Source organism: Cimex lectularius, unplaced genomic scaffold (assembly GCF_000648675.2).
Source record: "Cimex lectularius strain Harlan isolate CLEC.00 unplaced genomic scaffold, Clec_2.1 scaffold48, whole genome shotgun sequence".
NCBI lineage: Eukaryota > Metazoa > Arthropoda > Insecta > Hemiptera > Cimicidae > Cimex > Cimex lectularius.
The window spans coordinates 1,483,702-1,498,411 of NW_019392708.1; the positions used below are offsets into that span (position 1 = coordinate 1,483,702).

The 14,710-nt window shown below is 33.3% G+C and overlaps 1 protein-coding gene across 3 annotated transcripts in view; it reads right to left on the reverse strand.

Annotated features, from left to right (window-relative positions):
* Positions 1–13,461, reverse strand: part of LOC106672934 (protein tyrosine phosphatase type IVA 1) — a 59,638-nt gene extending 46,177 nt beyond the window's left edge. The window contains exon 1 of one of the 3 annotated variants that reach the window (XM_014404755.2): positions 13,272–13,461. The gene's annotated coding sequence lies outside the window, so the exon portion shown is untranslated. Of the gene's footprint in view, positions 1–410; positions 430–13,271 lie in introns of those variants that run through there. The other 2 variants (XM_024226322.1, XM_024226323.1) reach the window with 2 other exon arrangements.
* Between the last annotated feature and the right edge of the window lie 1,249 nt (positions 13,462–14,710).

The window sequence follows — 14,710 nt, forward strand, 5'->3', positions numbered from 1 at the left end:
GAGACGAAAGGCAATTAGGATAAAATTGGTTCAATTTGGTGGAACGAATTTCAGTTATGTTAATTATCTATTTTTTAGCCTCTTTTTGGTTTATTTAATGATGTCAGTTTCATTTGTTATTTTAATAATTGATGTATTGTAAACTCTATATTACACAAATATTAAATGTTTTGTTTTAGAAACGATTTGTTCATTATGATCATTAACAATTGTATTTATTAATATGTTTACAAGTTAAGTCGAAGTCCAAAGTGCTATTTATTGTTGGTTCGCGCCTGTTAAACAATCATTATATAGGTGAGAAAATAAATCACTCTTGCCGTTTTTCAAATTTTGACTAGACGCATGGACTGTTCACATATCCCCGTTTTAATCTATTTATAAAATAATTTCTTCATATTTTTGTTTACCTCTGAAGTCATAAACTGCGTGGACGAGGTCAAAGTGCAACCACCGGATCAAAATTACCGACTGGTCCCTCAGGGTTCAAAAGTTGGTCGCCAACTGGGACGCCTCGGTGTCCAGAGATTGTGGAGTGGGAATTTCTTTGAATTTTTTTCATTAAAAAAAAATCCACAAACAAATAAATAATCCTGGGCCGATTGTAATATTTGCCGAATTCGATATCAACGACTTTATTATAAATACGTGGAAAAAAAATCCTAGCCTTATCGCAAACGGAATGGAATTTGGCCTTTTTTAATCGTCTAGAAATATCTAATTACCTTCGCTCAAACAATGGTCAGTTAACTTGTACCAAAATACATATTATATATATGTATATTTCGTTGTGCTTAAAACAAAGACACAAGTAATTTGAAAAAATATACCAGCATAAAAGTTCATATGTTTAGATTTATTGTTCTAGTTTTAAGCGTGGTAAAACTCAAATGCTGTGTAAAATCTACTTCTCCTTCAACCTGTCCCCCCATGTTAAATTTGGCCAAGAATATTCGATGAGATCTTTAAATAAAACATGTGCCTTTCTAGACCACCATTCACCAACTATTAATAATTCAAGAATACAATTATAAACATTAGCAATATTAAATTCACTAATTTCGTGGTCCGCTTGACCAATTAATATATTAAATTAATTAAAGGTTTTTGTTGAGATAATAAACCTTAATTAATTAGCAATAGTTATAATTGTCTTCAAAACGAGAAACAAACATAAATAACAAACTATAGGATAGACGTAGAGTGGATAAAGATAAAAATAAATTTTAACGATAAACTATAGAATAAAATAACAACAACGATATTATCAATATATGATAGTATAGTTTTTAAAGGATATCATCACTTTTGCCAATTTTATCAATGAGCTTTGAGAAAATACTAAAACACAGAACAACAAGATATTTCGAAAAAGTACATACTTTTATGTGGTTCTCGATTGAAACCAGAGAGAAGAATGGAAGAAGCCATATTAAATTTTATGATTATTTGGAGATCGTGAGGTGCGGTCTGGTGTGTTGTAGGTTTCAGAAAAACATTTTCTTTATCGTGCCAACCTTTCGATCTTTATTGAGATCATCTTCAGGGCCTGGGATTTACAAACATTGTCTAAATTATACAAATAGATATAGGATGTGAAAAAATGAATTTATACAATGCTAGAAATTTTATTAAAATATTTATACTCACTCATAGTGTTTGTTTTCTGTGTAGATGTGTAATTTGAGTGAGTACAAATATTTTGATTGATTCTAAAATTTCTAGCATTGTATAAATTCATTTTTTCACACCCTACATATATTTGTATAATTTAAACAATGTTTATAAATCCCAGGCCCTGAAGATGTTCTCGATAAAGATCGAAACGTTGACACGATAAAGAAAAGATTTTTCTAAACCTACGTCATACCAGACCGCATTTCACGATCTCCAAATAATCATTAATTAACGGTCACTAGACACACACATTAAATTTTATCTGGTACTCCGTGAACTGTTTCGAAAATGGCAAGTATTCTGGGTCATTTTTTATCAAACTTTTTAGATCTACCAAGGCGAGTCGCATAAAATATTCATAAACAAATTATCAATGTTATACAACCGTACATAATGCAGTGAATTAAATACAACTAAAGATATTCTCACTTGTTAAAAATAAAGAAAACTTCCGCACGAATTGTATTCGGCCATACAATCTTTGAATTTATTTGATCTTCACCTAAACTTTCCAAGTACAATTGATTGGTTTTTTGATGACTACCTTACACCAATATCTGACAAATTCATAAAAAATGGTCATATGTATAGCCAAAAATTTTGAATTCATTTAAAAACTGATTTAAAAAAATATAGTGCCTTAATTCAGATAAAACGCTAATTCTTAAATTAAGTGTAAGAAACCTCTCGGAACTCCCATCAAATCATGATCTAGCCAGCTTATTAGGTGATAAATAATAACTTGGACCACCAACTTTGTATGTACATATCATAAAACGAATCGAGTAAAGTACTGATAAAAGTATAGGCTGCTTTCACATACATATTTCATATTCAATTTTGGTGAAAAGCCTTGACTCAAAGAAAATTAGTCAAGATAATTGCAAAACTAAAATATACAGATGATTTCAGGCCGGCTTGTATTGATTTAAAAATTATTTTAACTCTCTGTGTTTATATTCGTTAATGTATCACCTGTGTTGCAAATAATCTTAGTAAATTTAGAAGTGTAAATATCGTATATGATCATTTAGATTCCAAAATAAACTTGTCACCAACTATAGCAGAATGAATGTTGCGCATAATAGCATAAACTATTGGGTGGTGAAATATTATAATTTAAAAAAATAGAAATCATTAAAGGTAAATCATTTTAATTTATTCTCTCTCTCTCTCTCTCTCTCTCTCTCTCTCTCTCTCTCTGCTGCTTGTGCAATCTCGATATTTTCACACAGTTAGTGCATTTTTCACTTGTTGTTTAATTTAATTTTATACCATTTCCTCCTGTGTGGTGCCGGTTAATGAACCTCGCTGTATTGATTTGTCACACGCGCTTCTGCATTTCGACATCTTCAGAGTTCGGACTGTGTGATTTATGTGAAATCAAGTCTCTTTTATAATGTCGTGAGGGATGGGGTGCATCAGCGTTATCTTTCTCAATGCATTTGGCGGATTAAGTTTTGGGGGTTTGTTTTATTGCTCCGGCCGGTCTTTGTGATAGTCAGTCCTATTCGTTTTTAATAATAGTGTTTTGAATCTTGTAAATGGGTTTTCTAGTGTTAAGTTTGTTTGTGTATTTCTAGGTTGTTGAGTAGGTATGTCCTTGCGTAGTAGTCGCATGTTTGTATGTATTGTGGATGGTTTTCTGTAAGGTTAGTCGCACAGTTTGATTATCCATTATTATTCTTTTTATGTCAGGTCTTGGTTGAGATAAAAAGTCAGTGTAACGAGCGGAATTCTAACCCACGACAGTACGAGAGTTGAAGGTCCGAGAGGATTGAAGTCACGATAGCTCAAATGGTAGAGCAGTGGCGTATTTAGCCGAAGGTCGTGGGTTCGAATCCCGCTCGTGACATTGACTTTTTTATCTCACCCAAGACCTGACATAAAAAGAATAATTAATTAAACGAGTAACTTGTTAATTGATCACTAAAATGTAAACGGACTTTTCATATAGTTATTTCACTCCCAAAGAACAAAGTTTTTGCGATCACGCGATGTTATACAAATAGAAAAATGTATTTTTTGGGACTTGTTATGCCAGTTTTTAACTGACTAGAATCTTACTCCAATAAAAGAATTTAAATTAAAATAAAAATCCTCTGTAGTCGTGATAGGCGTCTGAATTTTTAAATGTCAAAAAGGAGGCGCTTGAAAATTCTAGCTAATTAAAAACGGCGTAACAGGTCGCAAAATAACACCCATTCTTCCTTTATTGGAACGACACATTTATTATCACGATACATCTGAAAATGGAACCAGAATCTTCTTTACAGATCCATCTAATATCGTAGTTTTAATATAAAAATTAAATAATTTATGTCCTATATGATTGAGTTTAAAAAGTTTAAAAGCTTCTTTTCTAGAAAGAAAGGAAACTTTTGCCACTGCTTCGGTTACAGATTTTTAAGAGAGCAAGTCCTTGAGGTCTTTGGTGCTGACTAATGCAATGATAACAGAAATGTTACACGTGTCTTAACTGCTGACGGTATCTTTTAATGTTCTATTTTTATACATTTCATAAATTCTAAAATTTATGGAACCGAAATAAATAAGGTGGAAAAGTACTCACAGAGAATGTGATGATCGGTTATCAATGGCGCTTGATCATATAGAAAATCACATATTGTGCGAAAAAAACACTACCGGGTAAAGAATAGAGGTTAATCATGAATTCTCGTTAAGGTAGGTAAGGTAGAAGTGTTAAACTGAGACTGAATGAAACAAAGGTTCCACCTAATGATGTTGTTCACCTCGGGAGGGACCACCTCTTGTCCTTCTCAATACCCGACCGGTGTTCATATAAAAAGGTCTGACGGGGTCAATGGCCCAGCCAAGGCATATCGTCCTTCTCATTGACCGCAGACGCTCCAGCTGAGTCGTTTGAGAACATAAGTTATAGCACCGAGGGGAGAGTGAATCCGGGATAGCAGATGGCCAAAGCCGTCTGAGTTCGTGCGTTCCCCTATTTATTTACCCGCACACAACATTGGGTTTTACAAAAAAAAAAATTGGGGAGCAGTACGAAATTGCGTCTATGTTTCAAAGGTCGTTCACTTTTCATTCAACCGTGCCGGGATTCGAACAATGCTCTACAAGGGCACGTCCACCTCGTTGTTGGTATAAAAGGAACAAGACCGCACCGAAATTTCGAGGGAAGCAACCTTTTAATCGAATTTTTGAGGCAATGCCAAAGCAATCGTTTTATCTGAGCGGTCGTTCCAAACATTTGGCCATAAGTTTTATGAATCAACCTGGGTTCAACGGCTTTTCGTTTACGCTCATTGCCAATAATTGGGAATCCACCGAGGGCCCAAATATTAAAAAGGGTTTTCCTAATCACGGAGAAATGTGTTTACTACCCAAAAAGAGCATTTCTGTGCTTAGAGTCTTTTTCCTCTGAGTAACTGGTATTTCCCTCGGGGCAACCGGCTTTTATCCGAGACGCCGTAAAAACCGATTGACCCACTTTGAGCTCCACAGGAGTGAAAAGAGAATTTGTTAGTTTTCCTTTGATTAATTTTTTATTGTTGGCTAGCCAACTTGAAATATTTTAAAAAGTACCCATCTTCATTGATAGAGGTGATAATGTCTACGTGACAATTGTGAGATACTATAATCAGGCCAGGGATGTAATTAGCCTGACACATTAATTACATTTTTCTTATATAATGTCATATTGATCCTGATAAATCTGTAATTTTTTATTCTATTGAAAAATAAATCTTATTTTTACAACGTAATTTGTAAAACGTTTAAAATATTATCAACGTTAATTTAGAATCTGTTGTACGCTATTCGATTATTTTATCTTTTATATTAATATGTCCAAAGCATCCCCCCTCCAAAAAATAAAAAAAAATAAAAAACGCAATTACAAAAATCTGTAAGACCAACTATAGACCCAGAACCTAGACAACAAATCAAACATAGACTCTTATCTTAGAATGGTTAAACACAAAACTCAACAAGAAATGGCATTAATTAAACAAAGAAAACTCAAAATTAAACATGTCTCGCCAAAACTGGGAAAACAGCTCGAGAGGGAAAAACTAAGCTCTTTTAGTAGGGATATAAACCGGTCAGTGGCATCTGAGGAAACTCCTACAAACAAGGGTATATTTAGCGATGATCCCATTTGTAGGTTATGCAATGTGGAAAAATAAACTTACCCATAACAACCTTCGAACGCGACACAACCGGTCAATGGAGAGCTAACGTGGGGTATCATGAAGACCCAGAAAAAATGAACTGTTCCGATAACAGTCAATGACCTTCTGCTTCTTAAAAGAAGAACTGAATCAATTGATCTGAAAGGTAATAGAGAAAGAAAAAAATTGTCATGTTAAGGATAGAATAAACGTTAAAATTTTATTCAAATATTTATAATTATTGACTAGATATCAGCATGATTGTACAACAATGAACGAAAACATGATTTATACAATCTATCGTCATTTCTATTCCTAGAGAACTGATTAAAGGCACTTGCAGCATATTGTACATTACATTCGACGACTTCGGACCTCCTCAGCATGTTTGTACATTTGCAATGGATGAAGAATAAATACTTTTTCATCAATGAATCATCACTTTTTCCTACAAATTAATCCTTTTCACGTCAAATTAAACATTTTATTTTAAAATTAACCCTTTTCCCTCATCAAATTAATTCTTTTTAATTTAAAATTAACTTTTTTACCTTTGAATGAACTTTCTTAATTTCATATTAATTATTTTCAACTCCAAATTAACCCTTTTTAATTTGAAATTATCTCTTTCTTTAAAACTCACTAATTTCGTGGTCCGCTTGACCAATTAATATATTACAATTAATTAAGGTTTTTAGTTGAGATAAAAAAGGCAATGGCGAGCGGGATTCGAACCCACGATGTTCGGCTAGATACGTCGCTGCTCTACCACTTGAGCTATCGTCCTTTATCCTTTTCGAAAAATGGCAAAAAGGAGGGAAAATTCAAAAGGTGGGGTTGAGATGGGAAGTTAGTGTCCGAGTGGATCGAGGTCACGATAACTCAAGTGGTAGAGGAGCGGCGTATCTAGCCGAAGATCGTGGGTTCGAATCCCGCTCGTGACATTGACTTTTTTATCTCAACTAAAAACCTTAATTAATTGTTTCTTTAAAACATTAAACAAACCTAGGGATGATACGAAATGTTAGCACGTAAAGTAAAATTCCTGCATATTTAGAATTTTTTTTTAATATAAAATAATCGAGTTCTTGGATAATCGTTTGAAAATTAATTACAATTAAAATTAAATAAAATAAAATATAAAAATAAATAATTCAAGGGCCAGCCATGATCACTTGTTATTTGTCGACACATGAATAATACATACCCTGCCAACATTTGGAAATTGACCATAACTTAGAAAGATGAATATTATACAATTTATGTATTTTATTTATTATTTATGGAGTTAAAATAAAAAATATACCAGCTATGAAAAAAAAATTTCTCTATTAGTTTTTGTCAGGTTTCATTTATTGACTGTAAAGTTAAGAACCTAGAATTGATAATTTATTGACTGATATTTTTTGATTTTATATTTCATACCATGTCTTAAACTTTTTTAATACTTTAAAGCAAGGGTTAATTTAAAATTAAAAATTGCGAATTTGAAGTTAAAATTTGTTATTTTGAAATTAATAAAAAAGTCAGTATGACATAATAAAACGGCTAGTTTCAAATTAAAAAAGGTTTATTTGTTGAGAAAAAGTGTTAATTTGACCGAAAAGAGCTAACGATTTTGTATACATACAAATTTCAGAAAATAAATTGTTTAATTGTAATTGTGTCAATTTACGTATAGTCAGATTAAATCTCTTTAATCAAATGTTCAAGAATTTTAAGAAGACAAGACGTCCTCGTTTTGTTGATAAATAAACATAGTATAATCCGAAATTGTTGGCGATTAACTTGCTCTTAATACTGAATCCTGAGGGTACTGGTTATTTATGTTAAAAATTGGAAAGGGAAAATAAACAATACTTATTTATAGTAGGCAATACTATAAACAAGTATTCTAGTTGCCTTAATAGTTGATTTATACGTCGTTTATTGTTAAATTTTATATTTTAATGCGTTCATCTATATTTTCCGCGGCCATTCAACTCGTCGAATTTTTATGGCAATTTATCAACCGTATTATTCCATTAAGAAAAATAAACAAACAAACACGTGACTTACAGCTATTTTGGAAAATGGAATCTGATCGTTGGTTTAAATCTCTGTAGGATACTGAAATAGCTTTTGATATGGGGGCGAAAAAATGTTACACGCAAGACATTTGACACGAAAGGATGTTATTTGAGCAACGTTAGTATATAAATAACTTTAAACGAGACGCTTGTGTGGAAGTTTAACAATTTCCGAAAGTTTAAAAACCAACATAGATTTTAGAACAAATAATTTCATGGGTACAAACTGGGGCTGGCTGTTATTTTGTCACGGCCTCTTCATTTAATTTTTTTCCAGGTTTTAACTAATAGAAAACCAATGGGAAACATGAGTATAAAATACATTTAACTTTTTATTATGGCTAAATAAACTCTAAGGGAATGTTTTTATATATATTTTTTAAATCAACTTATTTCCAACTTACTGAAATTTCATTTTTAAGATCGAACTTTCCAGTAAGAAAGATCTCCTTGCCAATCAAGGAAAAAGGGAAAGTGGACTGATTTAATAGCCATCTTCGCAAAGAAAACTACCAGTTGCAACTTTCACCATTGAGAACCGGATCTTGGCCTACATCCCTACCTGGTATTAGCACTGAATACATTTCCAATCAGTCAAATTATTATGGATGGTGGTTTGTTTAGAGAGTGTTTTAATTTACAAAATCGAACTTGATTAATACACTCTGAAAAAGATTATAAAGTAAATTAATCTTGAACAACAGTTTCTAGACAAATCATGTTAAATTGCCATCCGTTTATTCTTCTTTGTTCGTCACGGCGAGAACAAGCGGACCGGGGAAATAATCGAATTGTCGCGAGGCTTCACATTTTTCATAAGTTCAAACGTATTTGAAAATGAGACAATTGTAAATAAAAGAAAAGTGGACCTGATATCAATTAAAAGAGCTTTTTCGAGGTGATTAGTTGATGGTACTTCACCGATTAAAGAGAACCCTACTCAATTGAATTCAATTGCCCCAATATGGAGAGAAAGGCACGTTTCCAGTTGACAGAGTTTCAAGTGTGTTTTAACATTTGAATCTGAATAGAAAATGAAGTACACTCCAGTCAATTGTTCAAATCTAAAAAAAAATCATTATTTGAAGGGGACTTTTTTTGAGGAAATGTAAATCTTTGACATTTTGAAGGATTTTGGTCCTTAGCAGTAGGACAAAGTACATCTGGGCATGTTTGATTATTTATTTCCAATTTGAAATTTTTTCGTTACCGATCATTTTGATCTGTCAATCATTGTCAGTAGGTCTATCAGTTGAGGTAACGATAAAATTTGAGGTTTATCACCCTGCAGACAACATGAAGAAATCTCAGAATTACTCGATTATGCCAACTTAAAGATTTGAAATTTTTTAATTAGCAAAAAGACTGAGTAGTGCAGATGTACTGTACAAGGATAGTTTCAAATTTATTGATGTTTCCTGCCCCTTCGAAGTTTTAGGAATTTCATCTTTTTGAGCTCTGAAAATAGAGTTCTGGGAAGATTTTCGTTTCATGGAGTATGAATTGTTATCAGGGGAGCCTACTTTGCTCATGACTAATGAGTGCCTTTCTTAGATACCATAGCTCTGTCTAGACAAAGACCCATTTTTTAGTGATTTTTTTTCCTCTTTTTTCCCCCAATTTCCTCTTTCTTCCATTGGGATGTTTTTGCGCGTAGTCTTTCTGGTTGCTTCATGTTCTGTCCTTCGTCACCAGTATTTGTATGCTTCAGTAACCCAATATTCATGACCACAAGAAGGATCTTAGGGAAATCTTGGGGACTAAAACCGAAAATGGCCCATTGGCTATACACGGCAGTAATAATACCAGAATAACCTATGGATCACTAATCTGGTGGAACAAAGCTCAACAAAAAGTAGCAACCCAAACATTAGGCAGCATACAAAGACTAGCAAACCTATGTATCACAGGGGCAATGAGTACAACCCCTAAAAACGCATTAGAAACTTTGCTAAACCTACCTCCTCTGTAAATATTCATACAAAGAGAAGTTAGGAAAAGCTCACTTAGGCTCCAGAAACAATTAAATTGGAAAGGAACTAAACAATTCGGGCATAATAATCAACAAAATCTGGCACCAATTATTAGAAATGGGGACTGATTACATGATCCCGAAAACAATCTTCACAATTTCCTATAAAGTCTCAACGGACTATAAAGGAGGGGAAGAACACAGGAGAGCACCAGATACAATGATATGGTACTCAGATGGCTCCAAAACAAACGAAGGAACCGGATCAGGCGTTTTCTGTACAAGCCCAAAGCATGAGCAATCAAACTCATTAGGGAAGTACACTTCGGTCTTTCAAGCGGAAATACATGCCATCAATGCTTGTGCCCTGGAAAATCTTAAAAGAGGTTACACTGACAAAAAAATCCTCATAAGAACAGATAGCCAAGCAGCTATTAAAGCATTAGCATGTAAAAGAATCTCATCAAAATTAGTCAGTGAATGCATCCAAAATCTCCAAAACCTGGGGAAACACAACAATCTGATGATATCTTGGGGCACAGGGGAATTTTGGGTAATGAGAAAGCAGACAGATTGGCCAGAGGAGGATCTGCAAGACCATACATAGGCCCCGCACCTATTCTTGGGATAACAAAAACAAATATCCTCCATCGCAGAATGGATCCAAGCAAAACAAAAGGAGAAGTGGATAAACTCTAGCGGTGCTAGACATAGTAAACTTATGATGAAACAACCCTCACCGACTGGCAAAAACACTGCTGCAATTGGAGCGGGCCAAACTCAGAGGAGTGGTAGGACTACTAACCGGTCACTGGTATCTGAGAAAACATCTACACAACATGGGTATATACAGCGATGATCCCATTTGCAGATTATGTAATGAGGAGGAGGAAACAGCCACCCATATCATCTTCAGCGAAGCAACAGCTCAATGGAGGTTTAACCTAATGTACGGAAAAGCCTTAGGGAATCAAATTGCAGCAGCAACAGTCAATGACCTGATACTTCTAAGAAGAAGGATTGAGTCTACTGACTGAACTAAAGAACTAGGAAGGTACAATAAGCCAGAAGGTTGCAGTGCCTGGTGAATACAAACCCCGCTTCCTATGCGTAAAGTATGCTTTTCCACAATACCATACCAACCCAATATTCCAGTTTTTTTTAATGTGGCTATAATTTATACCACAACGTGAATTTGGCCTATGTGTTCCTTTTTAGTTATGACTACTGCCTCGCTGCCTGAAGTCCCTCATGACCCGGAGACCCGTCTTACCGTCAGATTATTTGTAGATCCCAGTTTTTAAGAGTATTTAGACAGTACCAGACGAGTTTTGAATCGATCTTATAGAGTCTTCTTCAGAAGTCATTAAACAAGACAACTTTTTGGGTTGTGCCGACCTTTCGGTCGTTTATTCCACCGTCACCATCAATTACCGAGCTCGGCCCAGCCCAAAAAGTTGTTTTGCTCCATTTCACTTCTGAAGAAGATCCCATCAGACAAGTTTAACTTGATGTAGGTCGATAAACATCCAAAACAATCGATCTAGTAGGTATGGTCTATAGAGCTGCCTGGCTATGCGTGGTGATGCACCTTTCACATTTTGTTATTTATTTCATATGCATATGTTTCTATGGCTAGAGATTCAGCAATTCGTGATTTGTCTTATTTCGTTTTATCTTCCCATTGGGCCCTCTTTTCAATATTCATTGTACTTACTTAAAAAAACAACCATAAGATTATATTAAAAAATGAAGGATGCGAGTACAAAACATCTTAGTAGCGGTCATGGAGAAAATTATTAAATCAAGCTTCAAGACTAAGTGCGGACTTAACCCAAATATTTTCTGGTATAGTTCAATCAGAGAAATGAAACACGATGCAGTTTCATTTTTTAGTATTTTCCTATTTTTCGCGAATTGTCATTGATTGAAGAATATTCAACAAGTCTTTGAAAGTGCCATTTCCTAACAAGTCTTGAGGAAATAGGAATTTTTTTGAAAAATCTTTATCACTGACGGCAATTAAAATGCGATTTGGCCCCCACATTAAATTCCATTCTGCTTTAGAAAGGCGAAAAATATTCAGCCTTTTATTACCTTTAGGAAAAACAAAGTTATGCACATAATTCTCATAGTTCAAATTTAACAAGCGCACATAATCAAAATGGGACTAAATTAAAAGGCAAATGTCCTAGAAAAACAAAATAACAATAATTACTAGCATATTTCTCCAGTATTAATGACGAGGTGACATTATTGACCTAATGAACAATAATTACATTATTATTGATGAGAACGATTAAATAAAATTATTCTTAGAATTTCTAAATTAAGTAATCTATTTAATTTGTTTTGATTCCTTCTAACGGCCATATGCTAGCTTTAATTTCTGTAAACCATAAAGTTTTATTGACTTAATGTACAATAATTAAGGAACCATCTCTGCTTAATTTGTTTTAGGTCAATTTTGACATCTGCTAGCTTCACCCATCTGTCCTACTCTCTCATTGTTATTCTAGGAAATTAAATAATAAACTAAACAATCCACTAATAGATCCATGATGAAAAAAGTCGGTACGATTCAAATACTGGACAAACAGTCGTTTCCATTATTATTTACTTTATTTACTATGAGGATAGCAAGTGTTTATTAGTGCAGAATATAAAATATTTGGCAAAAAAATTCTTTTCCACTGGATGGATAATAAGATGAAGAAGATTTACAAAGGTAAGTTTTTCAGACTGCATGTTTCAAACTGAACTGAACATTTGACAGTTTTGGACATTTTTCTTTATTAACAATAAGAATCATACCAGCCAAAAATATAACCATGTTTTTTTATATTTATTTTGAACTGTTTAGCGAGTTTTGAAATGATCAAATTGCAAGTGTTCACCCCTGTCGCGAAGATTATAGTTCGTCGGAAAAAGATCGTAGATAAGTCTTTCTATGAAAATCGAACAATAAAAATAAACGTTGATTATGTGTATAAGATAAATTTAGCTTAATGATTAGATTTAAATTGTTTATTTCGAGTTTAATTTTTAAAAGGTTTAAAAGCTTTTAAATGTAATATTTTCCTAAAGGAAATAAAAATTGAACAATATTAATAGAATCCGAAAAATTTGTTTACAGTGTGGGGAAAAAAATCACCTCTACAATAATTGGAACGTACCGATTAGAAATCTTAACCTAGTACATATTGACCACAACCTTGACATTCGAAACGTTTATCTCGGCCCGCCTCACCAAAAATAATTGAACTTTTGGGGTTAACAAAAATAAAATAGAAATCCGGCGCAAATCTATTTCCATTCGTTCACTCTCCAAGCGGGTATTTCGCAATAACAAGATTAGAAGTATGAATCGGACATTAAGTGAATAAATAAAATTAGACTTACTCGGCAGGTGGGATTTTGAGGATAATTCGGAGATTTTGATATCAGACATGCACCACAAGAACTTTTCACGTTGAACACTGACCAGCTCTTTCTTGTTTACTGTAACTGGCGCCTCAACAGACTAGGCTCTCTATTATATTTAGACGAGACCTACACTAACTCTGTCCACTTATATTTTTTCGATACGAGCCAACGAGTGCTTCATTTCCAAGCTGACCGGACGTAAATAAGACCAGACAAACAAACTAAACAATATTTACCTTTAATCCAACAGCTAAAAGGCGTTTTGGGCTCATCTTTGACACAATGTATATTTGAAAAGATTGTACATGCGAAAAGGACAATCTTCAAAAATCACATAATCAGTTTAAAAATGTATATAAATTTGATAAATGTAGAACACCGAACGTTGACATTGGCGTTGGTTTTTTCCTTTTTCCCGAAGATTTGCAATAACTGGTCATATCAACCCCTGAAGTTCCGTAGTTTGGGAAAAAAAGGCCATTTGGAAAAATAGAACGTTGTGTTCGAACCCGGACCTATTCCGTAATGAGTCGCAGCACAATGGTTCAAATGCCTATTTTTAAAAATATTTTATTTTAGCTTCAGGAATATAATTCATAGTTTACTATTTACACCAATGTGTTTGAACGTCATTTTTTATAAATATATTTTCGTTACGACAACGGAACCGTAATGAACTTCTTGTAAATGAAAATTATCCTTTTTTAAAGAATTTAACTGAAAATATTAATTTTTCTTCAACATTTCGACAACTTGTGCCATTATCAAGAAATTAATTCATGTAAAAAAAATTACGTAAAATTTACATTATTGTTTCTATTAACAATATTTATAATAATATTAATTACATTTACATCAAATATTCTAAATTCTTATAATTTTTGTAACTTTGTCGAAAAAATGATTTACCAAAATGGCTTGTGATTTTTAAAAGTTTTTAAATTTTGGAAAACTGTTGTAATAATTTTTTAATATTTTATTAGGTTTCGAGGTCCGCTTTGCCAGATAAATTCTTTTCAATTAATTAAGATTTTGGTTGTGATAAAAAAGTCAGTGTTACAAGCGGGATTCGAACCCACGACCTTCGGCTAAATACGCCGCTGCTCTACCACCTGAGCTATCGTGACTTCACGAAGGGTCGAATCCCGCTTGTGACACTGACTTTTTTATCTCAACCAAAACCTTAATTAATTGTTTGAATAATTTTCATCGATACAAAGAAAAAGAATGACAACAACAGTAACGAAAAAAAGAAGAATAAATTACATTTTTATCAACCTAAAATTATGCAGTTTGTAAAGCAAAAGGTTTTTAACTGTTTTATGATTCTTATCTATATTATATTTTGTATTATTTTCATAAATTTTTAATATAACACCTCATTAAAAAGGCAAAAGAACACCCTTAGAAAAAGG